The following is a 20,162-nucleotide window of genomic DNA, read 5'->3' on the forward strand; positions in this document are numbered from 1 at the left end:
AAAGAAAACACAGGAACATAAGAAGATGCCTTGAAGATGCCTGTTTAGGGAAGTTTTTTTTAATGTTTAATGCTGTATTGTGCTTTTAATATTTGGTTGGAAGCTGTCCAGAGTGGCTGGGGAAACCTAGCCAGATGGGCGAGGTATAAATAATAAATTATTGTTGTTGTTGTAGTACTGGGGGCAGACCATTGGTCCAGCATTTCAGGACTGTTGGCATTGTCTGGCTCTCCAGGGTTTCAACCAGGAGTCTCTATCAGAGATGCCAGGGACTGTAACACCCTGGAACCTTTTCAAGTAAGATAGATGCTGTACACTTGAGGTACCCTTCTCCTGGGAAATGAGGGCTGCTGAGAAACAAGAGTGGGGAGTGACAGCGTGCTCAGTAGAACCATGATGTTTGCAGAAGTACAACACAACTTTGAAAACACACACAGGGGTTAAATAAAAGCCTAAGGAGGGCTGAGTACGGAGGATTGAGCAAGGAGGAGTGTAGCCATGGAATTGCTGGTTGTTGTCAGGGAAAGAAAGGAGGAGGGGTGGAATGTTCTGCTTGAACTCCTAACAAAGGTTATGATGCCCAGAAGAAGAGCATTTCTGGCTAAAGAGGCACTCCTGTAAGGGTGTGAAGGTACTCTGCAGCTTATTGCAGCAGGTGCCACTTCTGAGTCACTTCCAATAAAATATGGTTAGACTCTGGCTTGCTCTACACACAGTAAAGAGTAACTGAGCTGTGGACTGCAACTGAAGAACGTTGTGTCCTCTCACTTCAAAACCCCTGCCTGTGGGAAAATAGCCTCCAAGTTCAGAGTTATTCAGGCCTTCACCATATACTCGAGGTCAACAGCTGTCCTTTGGGTTAATCCCAAAGAATGATCTCTTCCTTGTTTCACAGTCAGGATAATAATTAGAGTATACTGTATTGTTATTAGGATAGTTGCAACACTGGGCTGATTAATTGATTAGATGGGCTGAAAAAGCTTTTAATCAGCTAAAAAGGTGCTCCCAATTCACTGAGCAACATATTCACCAGGGATGCAGTGAAGTCCTAAGCCACTCCTACTGTCTTCATTGGGTCTTATTCTCTGTAGCAAGTGGGCTTTAGGGCTACAAGGAAGGATTCTCCTTCATATAGTTCAGGGGTGGGGAGCCTGTGGCTCTCCTGGTGTTAGAATCACAGAATTGTAAAGTTGAAAAGGACCATCTAGCTTGCAATGCAGGCATCTTTTGCCCAACAGGGGTCATGAACTCAAGACTCTGAGATTAAGAGTCTCAGGCTCTACCAACTCCTGAGACTCCAGGTTTTCAGGTGTAAAAATGGCGTCAGGAAAAACCTGGATGCATGGTAGTGTGATGGAAAAAAATATGGGGTCGTCCTTAAAAAAGCTCAACAACTTCTTTGCAGGCGTCAGGAATTTCACTTGTTAAGATATGGCAACCCTTACCACTGCCGCCACCACACTACAACGTCTGCAATCTCTGACCACCGGCCATGCCTTCTGCAGCAGAGTAGATTTGTAGTCCAGCAACACCTGGAGGGTCGCGGGCAGCCCTCCTTGATCCAGTCCGGCTCTTCAGGTCAGGCTGCACAGCCGATGCACGTTTACTCGAGAGTAACCAGCCTTGCAATCAGCAGGGGCAAACTCTGAGCGTCCTTGCCTTGAACTGGGTTTTTTTTTTGTTGCAAAACTGGATCATTTGAAATTAAGGGGCCCGCGCAGTCCGCTAGAAACTCGCTTTGTCGCCTTCTGGAGTTGCGGGTCATCCCCGCTACCCCCCCCCGCTTCCCTTCCTCTTCCTCGCGCAGGAACTTTTCCTTCCGGAGGGTTGTCACCCCTTCCCTTCACTCCGCGCTCCGGGTTTTCCTTCGGTTCCCAGGAGGAGCGGCGCATAAAACCGAGCCCTTCTCCAGGCTTTTCCTTCCCGCTCCTGACTCCTGCCTCCGCGTTTTCCCGCCACCCTCAGATCCGGGGCTTGAGCTCAGCGAGACTCAGCGCCCCTCAGCTGCCCCCTCCCTTTCTGGCGGCGGCGGCGGCGGCGGCCGCGCTCAGGGAGGGCCGAGCGGAGCCGAGAGCCGGGACTGCGGCGCGCCAGACCTCCCCTTTCCTCGCTTCTCCTCAGGCGGCTATGGCGGCGGGGCCGGGCCCTTAAGGCGACGGCGGCGGCGAGGTAGTAGCGCGGCTCCATGGAGGAAGCGGCTGAGGGGCGCGCCCGGCACCGGCCGGAACCCGAGGGTGAGTCTGAGGAGAGAAAGAGACGCGGGGGGGGGCGGGGGGAGGGAGGCAGGGAAACGGCAGAGGCTCGTGCGCGGGGCCGGGGAGCGAGCGAGCGAGAGGGCGCGCTGGGGCTGGGCTGCTCATGGCGGCGCCACACCAGGCCCCGGGCCTCCTTCCACGCTTCTTGTCAGGCCGGAGGAGCCGGAGTCGGTGAGGAGATTCTGCCCCCACCCCACGTAAAATAAAAACGGGTTAAGATCCCTTCTCCAATCCCAGTGGATCGCGACCTCCTCGCTCACCCTCCCCTCGAGGACCTGCAAGAGGGGGAGGGGGAGCCTTTCTCCCCGCCTCTTCCATGATGGGCGCCCGTGTGTGTGCGCGCGCGTGTAATGGTGGTGGTCTCTACCTGCTTCTCCACTTTCCTTGCTCGCCCCCCCCCGTCCTCCGTGCGCCCCCTCCTCTCTCGCCCCCCCCCCAAACACAACACATTTGAAGTCTCGAGACCAGGTAACAGTTCCCAGAGTGGGGGGAGGGGGAGGGGTGCTAAGTCTGTTGCATCAGCAACAACAAAAGGAGCCTTGTGGCACCTTGGAAATGTTGTGGTGGCGGACGGCTTCCTTTCGGGCTCTACGGCGGACGGGTTCGCGTGGAGTTGCCGCCGCTGCCGCCGCCCGCGCACTCGCTCGCTCGCACAAAAGCGGGGCTTGTGCTCCCGAGCACATGGGGGTCGTCGGGGGGGCAGCGCCGTGTCAGCCAGCCGCGGGGTGGCCCGAGAGAGAGAGATGGATAGACCTGCACTGAATGTGCGGGCACCTAATGTCCGACAGCATGCAGGTCCAGATGAGGGGTTAAAACTGTTACCGTGAACGCATGCATGCGCACATGTATGTGGGCATCCTTGCGGTGCATCTGGAAACTTAACAGATGGGTTGGGGCAGAAGCTTGCTTAGACTCCAGTGTACACAATGGTCTGGAATTGCGTGTGACCTGGTTTCCTTCATGCTGAATGTGGAGCCTTTTGTGCACAGAGGGCATGGCCAGGGTCACTATGAAATGTCACTGGAGGCTACCACAATTAGCAAACTGGTATGAGTAGTCATACATTTGATAAGAGGCAGGTTACATGTTTGTGTTTGTGTGTGCCATGAATCCTTATCGTTTGGGGGTGTTTCACAATAACCTCCAGTTTCCTTGGGAGCATCAGGGTCTGCTTTTGCGTTATATTCAGAGTAGATTTATGCAAACAGCCCTTGGGTGTGTGTGGGTGTTGCCTGTACAACTGTTGTGAGTTCTGCAGCCTTGATGGGACTTCTCAGAGCTTCTGCTGTTGTAGGGGCAGTGGGAAAGCATCCTCATGCAAGTGATCTGTTAAGCATCATGCAGAAGCTTGTCACAAGCTGGTCCCAAACACTTCTGAGGTGAATACCTGGGGGCTGTTGTGCTGTCAAGTGGCAACTGATGACTCATCTTGAGCATATAATTGAAAAGCATTGTGTCAATAGATAAATTTCTTATGGTGTTTTACATGTGATTGGGCACAGATTCAGAGAAGTTGCCATTTGGTAGCACAGTCATCAGGTAAACCAGTCCAAAATCAGTTTCAGGTAGTTACTTCAAGATATGTTTGGTATTATAGGTTCTTGTGTGGGTTTCCATATAGACATCTGTTTTTGAGGAAGTAAAGCTGCCTCCATTTTCTGTTTACTACTGGGTGTTATCAAGATGCCCTACTTAGTCTGAGAGATAAACCCAGCTTTGCCTGACATACCTGTGGGATGTGTGCAGTGCAAGTGATGCTCTTGCAAACTTCTTGCCTAGAAGAAATTGAGTGGTTGACTGTAGGCTGGTCGCTCCAGTAGTAAAACCATGCAGCTACTTTCAATATTTATTAGAATGGTACAAAATCACAGATGGTGTTCTGAATGAGTTGTCTTACTGTGTAATGTACAGGTTGGTTGTGTTTCTGAACAGTGATGCATTGAGAACATGGTTTTCAAACCTGTTTTATCCCTGCAGTGTTTCTAGATGTCCTTGCTGCTTCTGTGCCTGAATTATGCCTGTCTCTAGAGTGCGAAATGACAGCTCCTCATTGGTGCCCTGGATGGGAAGAAGTGAAGGCTGCTTAAAGACTGCTTTAGGAGGAAATGAGTGGGCAGGTTGAAATGGCCTGTTAAAATGAATCCAGGATAGTATGTGTCTGATCCCTGCTGGGTGCTTAAAATTTTCTGCCTACGTTTGTGATTTATACTTATTGAAATGGCTATTTGACTGGTACATAAGAACACTGTCAAGGTTTCCTTCTTCTATAACTATAGCCATTGCTGTGTAAAAATGGTTATTTGATGTATACCCTTCACTATTTTGTGGGCTCAGCACAAAATCCTTCTAGGAATGCATGGGTTGTGAACCCCTGCAAGAGGTTAATAATCTTTAGATTACGCTGTAACCATAACACATAGTAAAATAGGAGCCATGATTATTTCCAAAACCACTGTTCTCAAGTTTGAATTTGTAAAGTAGGTGGTTGTGGTGCTAGTAGCTAAATTATTATGTTGCCCTTCTGAGTGGTGTGACTGTAATGTGGTTCTTAACAACTATAATGCATGACATCAGTGATAGACTTAGCTCAATATCCTAATTCTGCAATCCTAAACTCTTGCTAGTGAATAAACCAAATTAAAGAAAGTGCAATTTCTGAGTAAGCAGGCATAGAATAATACTGTAAACTTAATCAATGACTTTGCTCATCCTAATGCTGTAGCATTCTGCAATTCTTTGGTATCCTTTGGACTTAAAGGGCAGATCATGATCAAGGTTCGGTGTGAATCCTAGTGAATGCAGTGCTGCCACCTTCATTGTAAAAACCGATCACTTAAACTATTTTACAGCTAGTGGTTGTTCTGGGGGGGGGCATTCCTTGTTAAAAGGTTTGCTTTGAAAGCTGGTGTACTAATTAGATAATTCATATTAACATTTTAAGCATGTTAAATATTTGTGACCTACACTTTTGCTCTATGTTTATACACGTGTTTACCCACTTTATTGTTAATAGTCTGTTTGTCCCCTTGCCTGAAGTTCAGGTCAGACTCTAGCATTTCTAGGATTGAAAATCTTACTAAAAAGGAAAATCTATATTACATTAACTATTTTATAATCATTTGGTTTAGAAGCAGATTTCAAGGGTTACGTATTGGTGTCAATAGTTCCTTAATGTTACCTAATATTTTGTTTGAATTCCTAGAAGTTAAGAATGAATGAAAATCTTGTCTATGTGGCTGTGTGACATTTTTTCAGATTTGGCAGTTGAAAAGAATTTTAGAGATACTTTGTTTCAAGATGTAACGAATTTTGTAGCTTTGTTTCTTGCAATGTCTCCATTGTCCAAAATGAGAAATTGCAGACCTTGGATGTCCAATGGCCCTGCTGATTCTCTGGCAGGCTTCCATTTTCTAATAAATATGAAGAGAGCTGTATCTTGTTTCCCCCCCAAAAAAACAAAACCTTTAGTTAGCTCTTGATTATTCTTCTTGGCAATCTAAACTGTCTGTGGTTTTCTTCATTAAGATTGTTTCATGTTGAAAAGGATGTTCATGTTTTCTAAAAAAAATTATGCTTCTACTATTACTGGTATTGGCTGCATTCAGACAATCTTGACTTAATAAGCTGAGATATGAAATGATGCTTTTGGCTGTGCACATAAGCCAGGATATAAAGCCAATTTAAATCCATGTTTTAATATCCTAGCTTATTCCAAAACTGTTAGTTTCCTGGTTCAGACAAAATGGGAACTATAGTTAACGGAAGGCTTCCTGGTTTGTTTGCTGACTTGCACAAAGGGTTGTAGTGTGTAACCAAAATATCTTTCATGTCTCTGTTCACTAAGCAAAGAAATTATCATCCAAACATGACCATTATTTTAGATTTTCTATCGCTTTTGGTAAGGATTGCTAATGCTCATAATCCATGAACACTACATCTTTATGGTAAAATGCAATGTGATCTGATGCATCACTACCTTCCCAAATCCAGGTAAGGAGGCACTGGGCTTTGGGAAGAAGGTGCAAGGCTCTGACAGGATCCTAGAGTTCTCCTTCCCAAGAATCTAGTTCTTTCTCAGCTTTGGAAAAGAGATGGGAAGGATCTAAGACCCTGCCTGATTCTCGTGCCTCCTTCTCAAAGCCTGGTGCCTTGCTTACCCAGCTTTGGGAATGCAACGCACATTTCCATGTCAAAATTACTCTTGTAGCCCTCTTGGTATGAAACATTGGACCACCCTGTGATGGATCATCATAGAATTTTCAGGTTTGAAGGAACCTAAAGGGCATCTAATCCAACTCCCTGCAAAGCCCGGAATCGCAACTAACAAATCTCTGACAGATGGCCATCCAATCTTCTTGTTAATCTGAAAGGTTGCCTTTTATCCTGTATTTGACTATTTTTACCGCAATGATGTGCTTATACTTAGGGAAGTTGCATCCCACTTTATGCCAATCTGAAAGTTGTTTATAAGTACAGTCCATGTTGAATCAATTATACAAGGAATCTGATTAATATTCATGAGGATTTTAGTTCTAACATAATTTCTCTAATGGTTGTGGAGGTGACATTTCAAAGCACATGGGTAGTAGTAAATTCTCAAATGTTCAGGGGGACCGGTACTGCTACCTTTTCTTCCATATATCTGCTCATGGCATCATACTTCTCTCCAAATATTTCAGAATCTTGTGTACCTCTTCAAAATAAAATGTGAAAGATAAGCAACATGGTGCAGAATAAGCAAATTCTGATAAAATGCTGTATTTAACTTGCAGTGTTAAATACAGTGTTAAATAGTGTGTAATTTGAGGGTGGCAAGAGTGACAACTAGAAGTTCCACCAATAGCAGTTTTGGACAGGCATGCATAAGATGGCAGCTGAATAGGTGGTTGTCTGCTCTGTCTTAGTAAGCACTAAGAAGTTTCCAACTGGTGCTGACAGTAAAAATGAAATTGGTGCCCAAGCCCAATACTTTGGGTTATTGTTGGGCACTGTAAACTAATTTGCTTGTATTTATTGAATCAATACCCTGCTATCCTGCTCTTCAATAATTTCAAAGTGAGTAATCACAAAGATAAACACAGTATAATTAAGAAACACAGAAATTTAGCAATAAAGCATTTCCATCATGGTAGCATGAGAGTGGGCTTTTCAGTGGTGGTTCCCACTTGTTTTCCTCAGGGTAGATTGCCTTGTGCCATCCTTACCTATTTCCCCCCCAGACCTTTGGCCCTTAATTTGAAGAGTTTTAAGTACTTACGGATTCTTTTAGTGGGGCTGGATCTGTAATATTTGTATTGATGTGCTTTTAGGTTTTTATTGATGGTTTGTTTGAACTGGTTTGATTGTTTACACTGTGTTTGTAAGTCACCTTGAGTTGCATGTAAGGAAAGTATTTCTCTCTCTCTCTCTCTCTCTCTCTCTCTCTCTCTCTCTGTGTGTGTGTCTATCTATCTATCTCCTTAGACATCCTGGACAACAAATAGAGGTTGTCTTTAGGTGGTAGAAATCCATCAAAGTGAGTTTCAGGAGACTAATCCATGGCAGGGTGCCACAACCAAGGATTACTCTTTCCAGCAATCACCTGCTTTGGAGGCACCCTCTGAAGGGCCTCTAAATATGAACTTGGTGTACAGATAGGTTCATATAGCTGTACATGATTTGGTAGATGCTTGCAAACTTTGAAGTGCACCTTGTATTTCTTAGTGGTAAATGGTTCATTGTTGGGATTATATTACAGTTTGCTTCTGGGCAAACATTCACCAGGAAGTTATGCTGAAATATTTCTATCTATATTTTCACCTTGTTTAGCTGTCTTAAATCACTAGATCAAAGTTGGGGAATTGTATCCATCCAGTGGGTCACATTCCAAAATCCACCACCCCTTGCAGTTCACAATTGATAGGTGAACAGGTCCACCCAGCTGTCAATCACCTGACAACATAATGACATCAGGTGATTGACACTTGTTAAAGTTCAAAGGAAAATGCTGTAACCAATGATCAGCTAAGTGGTGGTTACCACAATCATATGTGAAGATGTGATTTCAGTGCCAGCCATCTGATTGGCATTAGGAATACATCTTCTAAGAGACATGCTTTGGAGAGAAAAAATGCTCCATTTAAAAACTGCATGTTTTTCCTTCTGCAGAAAAATCATCTAGTGCTTTGACCCCAAACCACTTCCTCCATCCCTTTTGACTGCACTAGTGAGTTCTTGACAGGAAAGCCTCTAGTGCAGGGGTCGGCAAGGTTTACCTTGTCTGGGCCAGTTCACTCCAGTGGAGATCCCTTTGTGGGCTGGATCGTGTGTGTGAGCATGTGCAGCCGCGATTTCTGGCACCTGCGTCTGCACAGACACAATTTCTGATGTCTGCATCTGCTCAGATGCGATTTTTGGTCTCTGAGCATGCAAAGATGCGATTTTCGGCATTGCGGAAGTGAGTCCCTGCACCATGCTGTGCTGGTTTAGCGCAGTGCACGGGGACTCATTGAGCGGGTGGCTCTGTTCGGAGGTGGCTCGGGGGGACTGGCGGAGGAAGAGGAGTGTGGGGAGCGCACTGGATCCCGGTGGGGTGACCCCCTGCCCGCGCTGGGCACCATGCCCCCCGCAGGTGGCACGCCATGCCCCCAGGACGCATGCCAGCCCCGTCCCCGCCTGCTCTCTGCCCCCTGGTGCCAGAGCATGAAGCTCTGCCACCCCTTGGGGGTCGGTTAAACGACCCCCATGGGCTGCTTGTGGCCCATGTGCCTTAGGTTGCCTACCATTGCTCTAGTGCAGCAGATTCCAGGGAGGCTCTCTGTCAGGGCTGATTAGCTGATTGGCACTGAAGGGGAACTCTGCTTGCTAAGGAACAATCAGGAGCTCCTGATTTTTTCCTTCTAGCCATGTCTACAACTGACATCACAGATGATGTCACAGATGGGGCAAGTGGGGGGGGTTGTGGGCCAAATTGGGATCTGTGGTGGGCCTAATTAGGCCTGCAGACTAGAGGTTCCCCACCACCTCTTCTGTGTATAATCAGTAATAGGGTCAACGTCCTGGTTAGTTACTTAGTCTAATGGGCCCTGGTCTTGTTTGGAGTGCTTTCTCTCGATTTGAGAGAAACATAATTCAAACAAGCCTTCTGTCTCTGCTGCTGGAGCTCTTGTAAATATAGCATGCTTATGATTTTAAGTGAGCTGCTGCAGGAAAGAGTTATGAAAAGAACATTTCTTTTAAGGTGTCTGGCTGGCTTTATGAAAGGCTTCAAGCTGATCACGTGGTTGCTGGCTCATTGAAAGGGTGGGAGACCCTTCTGTGACCTTTGCAGAAGCAGGTTAGTTTTAACTTGGATCAGTTGCTTGTACATGTTAAAGAACAACAGAAGCTTGCTGAAGAGCAGTCCTCAGTGCTTATTCAACTGGGAGGTGAGGCAGGAGGCCTGGGCTGGAGCCAGGTGATTGCTGGGTACAATGGAGGCTGCTTTTGTTTGTTTGAAATCTTTTGGTGCACTGTAAGACATTGCTCCTTTTGTGCTATTCTCTCCATGTGCATTCCCACTTCTGAGAAAGATTTAGCATATCTTTGGAGACTCACTGAAGGATCCGGACAGATATTTTGAAGCCATTGAACTTGGAATATATGCATAAGAGCTTATTCTCTCAAAAGTGCTGGAAGACAGACTGTTCTCCTACACTTCACTCTTCTGTATAATGTACAATGAATGATTGGCTTTAAAAAATTATAAACAATATAAGCAGCTGTTTGCCAAGATTTGCTAAAGCATTTTCTGTTCCTTAAAGTCTTTGCTCAAGTGTTGCTTTGGTGTAAACTGCATATAGAAGAATTATATTCTCCAATAAACCACTTCAGCTGCAGATCCTAATAGACAGTTATTATGCTGTGATCATGGGATGCAGGTGGCGCTGTGGGTTAAACTGATCAGAAGGTGGGTGGTTTGAATCCCCACGATGGGGTGAGCTCCCGTTTCTCGGTCCCTGCTCCTGCCAACTAGCAGTTCGAAAGCACGCAGTGCAAGTAGATAAATAGGTACTGCTCTGGCGGGAAGGTAAACGGTGTTTCTGTGCGCTGCTCTGGTTCGCCAGAAGTGGCTTAGTCATCCTGGCCACATAACCCGAAAGCTGTACACCGACTCCCTCGGCCAGTAAAGCTAGATGAGCGCTGCAACCCCAGAGTCATCTGCGACTGGACCTAATGGTCAGGGTTCCCTTTACCGTTAACCTTTATGCTGTGATCAGACCAAACACCTCACTCATGAAATATGCTATTTAGTTCAAAAAAGAAAGAAGGAAATAAGTTATAATTGCACTATTGAGGTTCAGGGTTCTGGGGCCATTATTAATTAAATACCTTGATCCAGCAACACAGAGAGCACTTTTCAGAGGCTTTTGAACTGGGTCCTAGAACTTGCTGATAAGGTTCCAGGTGGAAATACTTGGAAGGGCATGGACTGGTAGAATTAAACAAAGCACCAGCCTAGCCACCAGGCACAACCTTGCAGCAGTTGAAATCTGTGCCCAGGGTGCTTTATGCTTCCACAGCAATGTGCACACACTTTCTGCTGCTTCTTGTCCTTTCAGGTTCTGGATGTATCTGCCTTCTCACATGAGAAGCAATCCATCTCTGCAGTCAGTGTGGATTTGTAGTAGAAAATGCTACTGGGTTTCAGGGCGATGCTTGTTCGGAGTAGCACTGCCTGCTTGCCAAGGCTTTTCCCATGAAACTTTAAAAGGAGTAGATTGAGAGCAGTTGCTTGAAGGGAAGGAGTTCACAGAAATTTCGGCAGACCAAGGCAGTTAAAAGACTTCATTAACTTTGTGGGTTGAATATTAGATTTTTTTGTTTTTGAGGCATTTGATAGGTATACACTTCAACAGCTTTGAAAAGTTAAAAATGTATATATCAAAATTAGAGGAGGAGCTACCATCTTTCAAGATAAGTAATGTAAGAAAGAGCTCTAATCTTCAGATGGAAGCACAATGTATGTGATGTTAACACCCCTTCTCTTTATATGTTTTTAAAAGTTATCGTAAATAATAGCTCTTCAAAACTGGCCATACTCTGTACATTTTTCACATTTAAACACCTTTCAATCCCACCTTTTATAACTATCTGATAAATCACTTGGTTCTATGGAAGTGACCAGCTAAAATGTACTGCAATGTGGAAATTCATATTTCTCTTTCAGAATAAATTATAACTATTTAAAAAACAGGTTTATTTCCTATGAGTACATGTTTAATTTCTACAATACGCTTCATAAACATATACATCTCAGAGTTCATACACACACACACACACGCACACACATAATCTCAGAGTTCATAAGCTTTTGGCTTGGATGAGAAAAAAAAGAGGCTAGTTGAGTAGACACATGGGAATAAAAGCTATGGGAAAATGCAGGACAGGAAGTGATGCTGTTCATTCACATCCTGTCCCTAGGTACTGGAGACAATACTTTTTATTGTGAGTCGTTCATTGCATATACAGTCATACCTCGGGTTAAATTTGCTTCAAGTTGAGTGCGTTCGAGTTGTGCTCTGCGACAACCCGGAAGTAACGGAGCATGTTACTTCCGGGATTCGCCGCTTGCGCAGACGCTCAAAGTAATGTCACGCGTGTGCGCAGAAGTGGCGAAAAGCGACGCGTGCGTGCGCAGACGTGCCGTCGCTAGATACATTTACCTCTAGATGCAAACGGGGCTCCGGAACAGATCCCGTTCGTATCTAGAGGTACCACTGTATATGAAACTATGACAGTTGTGTATGATGTTTTACTTAATACTAAATTAACTTACTGATAGTTAGGACTTCATTTGTGTAAGATGATTAAATGATACAGGTGGGGCTCACTGCAGTTACGTTTTGGTAGTGGCCTGGTACACACATCCCAGTAAGCCATTGTCTAAACTCTAAAACAAAGTATGACTTTACTGTAAGGGCACCAGCCATTCTAAACATTCTTCCAAAGAGCAGGTACTTAACACTGGATTTGGTGTAACATATTCTGTGTCTGGACATGGTTGATCAGGCAGAATTGTTCTTTGTGCCTTAGTGCAATGGGACATGTGCACACATGTTGACATGTGTACCATTCTTTTAAGATAGTAGGACCCATGTAGACATGGTAGGGAGGGATAATGACTCTATTTGCCTGCAGTAGTGTAGGGGAAATGAAGTGCATCCTGTGAATAGGAACTGAAGCCCCTCCAAGCAAAGTTTACCATACTTCCTATGTGGAGATGTTTATATAATGCTTCTTAAGTGCCTGGTTGTAAAACTTCTGTGTAGTTTTTGAAAACAAATTAATGCCACAGATGTTACAGCTGCTGTCCACATCTGATTAAAGCTTCCCCTTTTTTGTGGCTTGAAATGGGGTATTGGTGGTGAAAGGCCGCCTTTGACCCTTTTAAACCCATTGGAATGTCAAGGTTATTACAAAAATCTTTTAAATTATTATTATTTCAAAAAGTCATAAATGTATTTGTGTTGCCTATTGAAAAACACAGCACACATGCTGAATTTTATGTTTACTTCAAGGAAGCAGTGTAACAATTCTCAAAGTGTTGCCTTTCTCTGGGAAATGTTTTGATTTGCTGAAAGAGGGACAAAGCAGCACTAACTTCTGTTGCAATACTTAACTTGAAGCAAAAGTGACTCATGTTACCCTCTGCACATGAAGGCTATGTGCTTTTCTCTGTCACTGAGAGAAACTGCATACCTCGGTTTAAGAACAGCCCTGTTTAAGAACTAGTCGGTTTACGAACTCCACAAAACCAGAAGTAGTGTCCCGGTTTGCAAACTTTACCTCAGTCTAAGAACGGAATCTGAATGGTGGAAGGGCACCGGCGGCAGGAGGCCTCATTAGGGAAAGCGCGCCTCGGTTTAAGAATGGACTTCCAGAACGGATTACGTTCATAAACCGAGGTACCACTGTATTGAAAAAGTAATGTGTGGAGCAACCATCTGGCATCCTAAGCCATTGGAAAGAGCAGGACCTGTTCAGCCACAGCTCTGTGAGCTGCTGAATCCAGATTAGAGGCTTGTTTCAACACTAGTGCAGGGCAGACCTACTGCTCTGGGGTGACAGTGTTATATGAACCTTTTTATCCCAGTTGTGAGGTTAACACATGACAGCAGAAGAAATATCGCAAGCGCAGGTAAGCATTCTGCCACATGCAAAGCCCCATCTAGCTCCAGCATGCCTTGCTTAATTAGTTATTGAACGCTTGGAACTGAGGCCATTAGCCCATAAAGCAAAAGCCCATCATGTTTAGAATCTGAGATATATATATTTTTTGTCTCCAGTGGAGGCATCAAGGCTTCCAGAGCTGCCTATTCATATTTTCCCTGGGGAGGCCCTTAGTCCAGTCTGTCTCCTGCCCAAATGCACTGGGGCCCAGGAAGGAAAGAACAAGCCATGCAGCAGACAGCACCCAGTGACCTTTTTGAGGAGCCAGGCCATGAGGTTAGGGTAGAGGTCACTCCCTGGGCATTGTAGGCCATTGTTCTTCAGATGCCCCCCCCCCGAATCTGGCCACAAGGTTTGTTTTCCAGAGGTTGAAGTTATAGGTGTTGCTCATGGTTTATTTAGATTGATCCAGTTATGTAGTCTGCCTTTGTTAAGAATGCTTTGAAGTTTTCTTTTAAAAAGTGTCCTGTAATAATTGCTTTTCCCTGGGTGCTCATTGGTGCGGAACAGGCATTTACCTTCAAATTCCACAACTGCATGAGGCAGCCACCCAGAATACTAAAATTATAGGTGGTTCAAATTGTTCCCAACAAATCTCCACCCCACCACCCACATTTCAGTAGTGGGAGCTGAAATAATATTTGAACAAGCATTTTGCACAATTGGAGAGATCTAGTTTTGTAGAACAATCTTGCTATAAGCACTTTTTATTAACACCCCCCCCCCATAAAAACACCAAAGGTTTGCTGCTTATTCCAGAATTGGCCAGAGTAGAATTTATTAAAGGTTGTGAATCCTTTTGAGAACAGACTTTATAATTTGATGTGCTTAAACTGTTTGGAACAATGAAGTTTAATTACTCTGGGCCACCTGAATAATGGAATGGGAACACAATACTATACACATATCGACCAGGAAGTAAGCACCATAGAGCTCAATGGGGCTTATGTCTGTGTAAACATGCTTAAGGTTGCATTGTTAACGTGTGGGAATTCTGAACAGGACCATTGCACTTTTGAATAGTGATATATGAGGTTTGCCTTTTCATGCAAAACTCTGTATTATTTAGGATGTGCAGTGTTAGTGGACTTCCAGAGGAGCCAAGAGCTTGCTTTTGCCTGCTCTGCAGTTTCAAGCACTGTCTTGCATATTTTATTGAAGGGTCAAAATGTCCAAGTTGAACTCTCTGTTGTTTGCATACCAGTTGTGGTTATGGATTATAAGAGTTAATATATTGGGAAAATGTGCAGCAAAGGCTATTTATAATTTAAGATTCTTAACAGATATGAATGCTTTGCGGTCTTTCATTCTAATGCTGAGCTGACATTCTTCTGGCACTCATATCTGAAAGTTTAGGAAAGGGTTTCAAAAATGTATGTCACAATGTGCTAGAAGTGGGTCATTTACTTTGTCAGGCACACAGGTGCTCAGGATCAGTTTTGATGGAACTGTGCATTATTTTTGGAGGAACATGTTAACTTACTAGACTTTAGCTGTTATATAACTTAGAGCCGTATTGACTCAAATCTGCTTCTTCTGCCTGTGGCTCTTCTGTCCTGTAATACTTACACAAGTGACGGGATTGGGAGGAGGAAGATCTTGAATATTATCCACTATATATTTTGGAAAGTGGTTTCTCTGTCTGTCTGTCCTTCTGTCCTCCATAGTTTCAGCTGCCTCTTGCGATTTCATTGCCAAACTCAGCACAAACCTTCCTGAGCTGGCAACTATGGTCATTGCCAATGTTTGGATGCCAGATGCCATACCAAAACGTGAATTTGACATGACTTTTCCCATTTTTCAGCATAGGTTCAGGCACCTTGAGGTATCATCAGAAAACTTGGCACGAGGGTGCCTGAGACAGAGGCAGTGAACTTTGCCACCATTCAGATGCTGGATGCTATTTTATATTTTAATTCAAAAATAGCCTTCCTAAAATAACAAAACTGGTCAAGAACTTAACTGAGCTATATATACTTAAAATGTATATTGCGTGATGCATTTTAATCTGATGCCTTAGTTGCAGCTTATTAGGGCTTTGAATAGTTTTTTCAAAACATGCCTGGCAGTTTGTACAATAAAAAACCCTATTTTGAAGTATATGGCCTAGGTTGCTTAGTTTTGATGCTATTTTAGCCATATTGGGGCCTTTGTACCTTATTCCCACTCAAGCATTTATTTTGGTTGAAAAATAAAGGTGGTTCATTTAATCTGATTCATTTTCTACTACAGAGCACACAAACTAAAAATAGACTTGCTCTGAGATCCTTTCGAGGTGTTTTTTCCCCCCTCCTGTATTTCTTTACTACAACTGAATATTGTGTAGACCTATTTAAAGATGTGAATCCCCAAAACAATTTCAATTTTTTGTATTCTGATGCTTCATTTCAACCATTATTAGGTAATAATAAATAGAATTGTAGAGTTGGAAGGGACCCTGAGTCTCCAGCATGGTTAATGTGGGTGTGTATATTCCCACAGAGGCCTTCCCTGGTGCCTGCAGGGTCCTGCCCCCCTACCACTTCTCTCCATGTGCACACACACAACCGCCTGAAAAGAAGTCTTTTGTATCCTATAAAATACTTTTTTCCAAGCCTAATTGTTGCTGCATGGTGCCTTCCTGTGTTGATTTGATTTGCTCGTTGCATTTGTATCTCACCTTCCTTCTCCAAGGAGCTCAGGGTGGTGTGCATGGTTCTCCCCCTCCTCCTTTCAACGCTTGTGAGGTTGGTTAGGCTGAGAAGCACTGATTGGCCCAAAGTCATCCAGGAGCTTCATGGCCAAGTGGGGATTTGAATTGTTGTTCTCGCAGGCCCTGGCCTGACATTTTAACCACTGGTACCACACTGGCTTTCTTTCCCCCTGGAGATTGCACCTGGGGAGTAAAGGTTAAAACGTGACTCTCCTGCTGCACCCTCCAGGAAGGTCACACGCCACACCACCATCAGGCTGTGTGGGGAAGCACAATCACTTTTTTTCAAGCCTAATGGTTTGGGTTGGAGGAGTAAGTGAATGTGTGTAGTGTTCCACAACACTTTTCTCCAATTCATGCATGTGCTTGCAACATTTTATATTATGGCTGTGCATCAGTACTGTAGAGAAGACTCATGGGGTGGAGGGAGGCATCAATAGCACATTTCTGTTGTCTGATAAAGTCTTCCTAGGATAGGGAGAAGCAAAGATGCCCCCCTCCCCCTGCCAGCAGACGTTCCTTGAACTGAAAGCAGCTAGTTAGGAAGCTCCTTTGTGCAGATTTCTCATCTCTTCTTCTGGCTGCCAGCTGGCTTTCATTCAACATTGTTTTCATCATTGGAGAGAGACAGAGGAAGAGAGGAACATCTTAAAAAGAAAGCTACGAAAGGATTCCTGCTTTTTATGGCTTATTTAAAAAAAAAATAACCTAAACAAGGCAGCTGGAGAGAGCACAGCTCTGTAGTCTGAGGAGCTAAGAGCACTGCAGCTTCCTCTGCAAAGCAAGATACATCCCTCTGGGTTTCTTTAGTCATAAAAGGAAACAAAAAAGGATCCTGTGTAGAGGTAGTGTATAGAAGAAAGACATAGGCTGGCTGCCAGCAAGAGATGGCGGGAGGAGCGGCTCCTGAACACAGCAGCTGCTCATGTTTCTGCTCTGACCTCTGGAAAAATGGACAGTAAAGGGACTGGCTGGGGTTTAACAGAGTTTGTTCCTAGGCTTCCCAGGTAGAGTCTGCTATATTTTTTCTGACTGAGATGTTGCAGCTTGAAACTTACCCTGTTCTGCTCCAATTGCTCTGATTGTTCCTGACTTATTTTCCCAGGGGTTGTCTGGAGCCAGAAGGCACATATGCTGTCTTGGACTGATCCCAGTAAAGCGGAGCAGTAATCTGAAATCCTGTTACCTTTGCCATGCTCTAGAGCAGCAGTTGCCTGGTGCTGGAGATTTTCCACTGTTTCTGCTGTTCCTCAGTGCAAGCATTCCTGAAAGTTAATCAGGGTGAAAATTGCAGTCACTCATGTCTGGAAGCAACCAGAAGCTAATCCCAGAGTCTGCAGATTTGAACAGACTGGTAGGAGACATTCTCTTTATATGCACTGAACTTTTAATGGGATCAATTCTCCTTTGGGTGTCCAGTCATTCCCAGTTAGGTTTTCTCTGCCTATTGTTTCACTACAAAAGGTCAGAAGTGTAATGCAAGCTGTTGTGGCTAGCCTGGGAGCAGCCACTGTGAGTTAAGGCACAATGAACCCTTGGTTGCATACTGATCTATGTGCAATGCTTTCCTGAGAGTTGCCTTATGTGATTTGTTAGAAGCGTTTTGATAGGGGCTGCGAGTTCAAAGTGAACTCTAATGACATGGCTGCTTCTAGGAATGTAGATGTGGTTTATAGAGGTTGCAGCCCTTAATGGAGCTGAATTATTTATGTCGGGCCACTGCATGTGTACAGTTTTCCAAGTGAGAAGCCATTTCCCTTAGTATTCCTGTTCCAGGGCTTCTCTTAGAATTGCCTATTGGAAGATTGCCAACTGGACAAGTGAATACATGTACTTTCAGCTGTGTATCGATGAGTTCTGTGTGGCAGGGAGGAAGTGGAGAGGGATTTGTACACTTGGGTGGGGTTTTTTCCATCTGGTTTTCAGATGCCTTTATATCTTTTCTCTCTACTGAACACTCTGTGAGGCAGGGTGCCAGGAGCAAGTCTGTGGTAGCCAATATGATGCCCTCTGGAGGTTGTTGGACTTAACAACATAATCCCTGACCATTGACTCTGTTGACTGTGACTTAGAGGAGCTGTCAACAGCACCTGGCCTCTATGTGGGGGCTTAGTTAGGGTTTATTGTATAATACTGCTATAATTTTGAATGAAGCTACATATTTGTTGGGACGTGTAGTATTCTTTTTCTTTGGCGATCACTTGTAGCAAAGTAAGATTGTCTTCCATCAATATGGTCCTATCTGTGTCCATAAGTGACTGTGGAGGCCAGTTCTGGATCTGCACATCCTTCCACAGTGGGGACACAGGTTTCCAGGTGGAGTTGATCATGGTCAGGATTTGCCAAACGTGCCTTTCTCTCAGCTCATTTGTCCCTTTCATCCAGATGCCTTGTAGGCAGGGCTTGTGTTTTTTTGTCACTTCCAACTGACTCATGCAGCTGGGCTCTGGCATAGTGTGTTTTCTGTAAAGCAAGATAATATAAAATGTTTATAGGGCTTTCTGTCCTATATTTTCTCTTATTTATACGCTTCTCTCCATCACACACAGGGAGGCAGGCAGGCAGATAGAAACACTCACAAACACACACATTCTCCCTACTCTGTCTTTAGTTAGAAGTGGAATAAAGATTGACTTAGTCAAAGCATCTCTATCTTGATTGTAAAAGGTCCATATTGTCTCTTACTTTCTTTGATATAAGAGGTGATGACGTGCTAGATTTAAATACATTTTTTAATGTGCAATGTGGATTGCTTAAATCCCACCTAGGAATCTGAGGAAGGACAGGGTACAATTTTATAAATATTAATCGGGTGTTCACACTGCTTAATATATTTTTTCAGGCAAAAACATAAGATACTTTGGCCTAAAAGGTATTACTGTACAATTATATTTGGGGGTGGAGTTGGAGTAGGATGAATGTGAGCAAATGCAGTTTCATGGTTACAGTTGGAATGAGGATTAAGGGGTTAAATAGTGATGAAAGTGGAGTTGAGAAATATTTGCCATTTGAGAGCCATCAAGTTTATAAAATGAGTAGCACTGTAAGTGCATCACTCAGCAGGTGAGCAGGATGAAGTGGAAGTCACAGGAGGAGGAGACACTGCCTTCCTCAGAGGAATAAAGCTGAGGCTGGCAGCAAGAAGAGGGAAGGAGGTTGACAAGGCACTTGAAGGGAGCGCTGACAAATATAAAGTTGACAAATATTACTCTATAACACAGTGGGCATATCCATTGCATTAAAATATTCATACTATTTTAAATTGCATTTTATTCCTTTTTATTTCTTTTATTTCTTGTTTTAGAATTTGGTATGGAGGCAGCCAGGTGTGGGAGATGAGAGCTATGCTAGCTTTAATAGGGCAGCTTTGCATGCTCTTCCACGTGTGTAGGAACAGTCTTTTTTTGTTTGGGGGCAATAGTTGTAGGTTTGCGTGGGTTGAGTCACCACTAGTTTGAGATGAGCACGAGGATGCTGTTTAAGTGTAGTTAATTTTGCCTTTGTAATCTGTATGAAGAAAATCAAGTAGCTTTGGATATATGCACTAATATGTGGTATCAAAAACATTAGATGGTATAAATGCATGTTTCTGTTACACTGATTCACTATCTGAACTTAGTCTTCTGGAAATCTGGAGATATTCAAGTGTATCTTGGTGTACAGTCAAACCAGGTTAAATATGTTTCAGGTTGAGCGCTTTCGGGTTGAACCCCGTGGTGACCCGGAAGTAACGGAACGCGTTACTTCTGGTTTTTGCCGCTTGCACATGCGCAGACGGTCAAAATGACGTCACACGCATGCTCAGAAGCGGCGACTCGTGACCTGTGCACACGCAGACGCACAGCACGGGTTACGTTCGCTTCAGGATGCGAACGGGGATCCGGAAGGGATCCCGTTCATATCCAGAGGTACCACTGTAGATTGTAATTGCAAGGATAAGTTAACAGTTGAGAAGTTAAAGTTTTGAAAATAAGAGTTTTACTAACCCCAATTTGCACCTTGATTTCAGTGTGTCACTTTTCTGT

The 20,162-nt window shown here is 44.1% G+C and overlaps 1 protein-coding gene across 4 annotated transcripts in view; it reads left to right on the forward strand.

The window, feature by feature from the left end:
- The first annotated feature begins 1,848 nt into the window (after positions 1–1,848).
- ZNF609 (zinc finger protein 609) overlaps positions 1,849–20,162 on the forward strand; it is a 102,196-nt gene continuing 83,882 nt past the window's right edge. Inside the window, exon 1 of one of the 4 annotated variants that reach the window (XM_083412972.1) lies at positions 1,849–2,234. The gene's annotated coding sequence lies outside the window, so the exon portion shown is untranslated. Of the gene's footprint in view, positions 2,235–2,260; positions 2,427–20,162 lie in introns of those variants that run through there. The other 3 variants (XM_083412970.1, XM_083412973.1, XM_083412971.1) reach the window with 3 other exon arrangements.

Source organism: Podarcis tiliguerta (assembly GCF_965153285.1).
Source record: "Podarcis tiliguerta genome assembly, chromosome: 14".
NCBI lineage: Eukaryota > Metazoa > Chordata > Lepidosauria > Squamata > Lacertidae > Podarcis > Podarcis tiliguerta.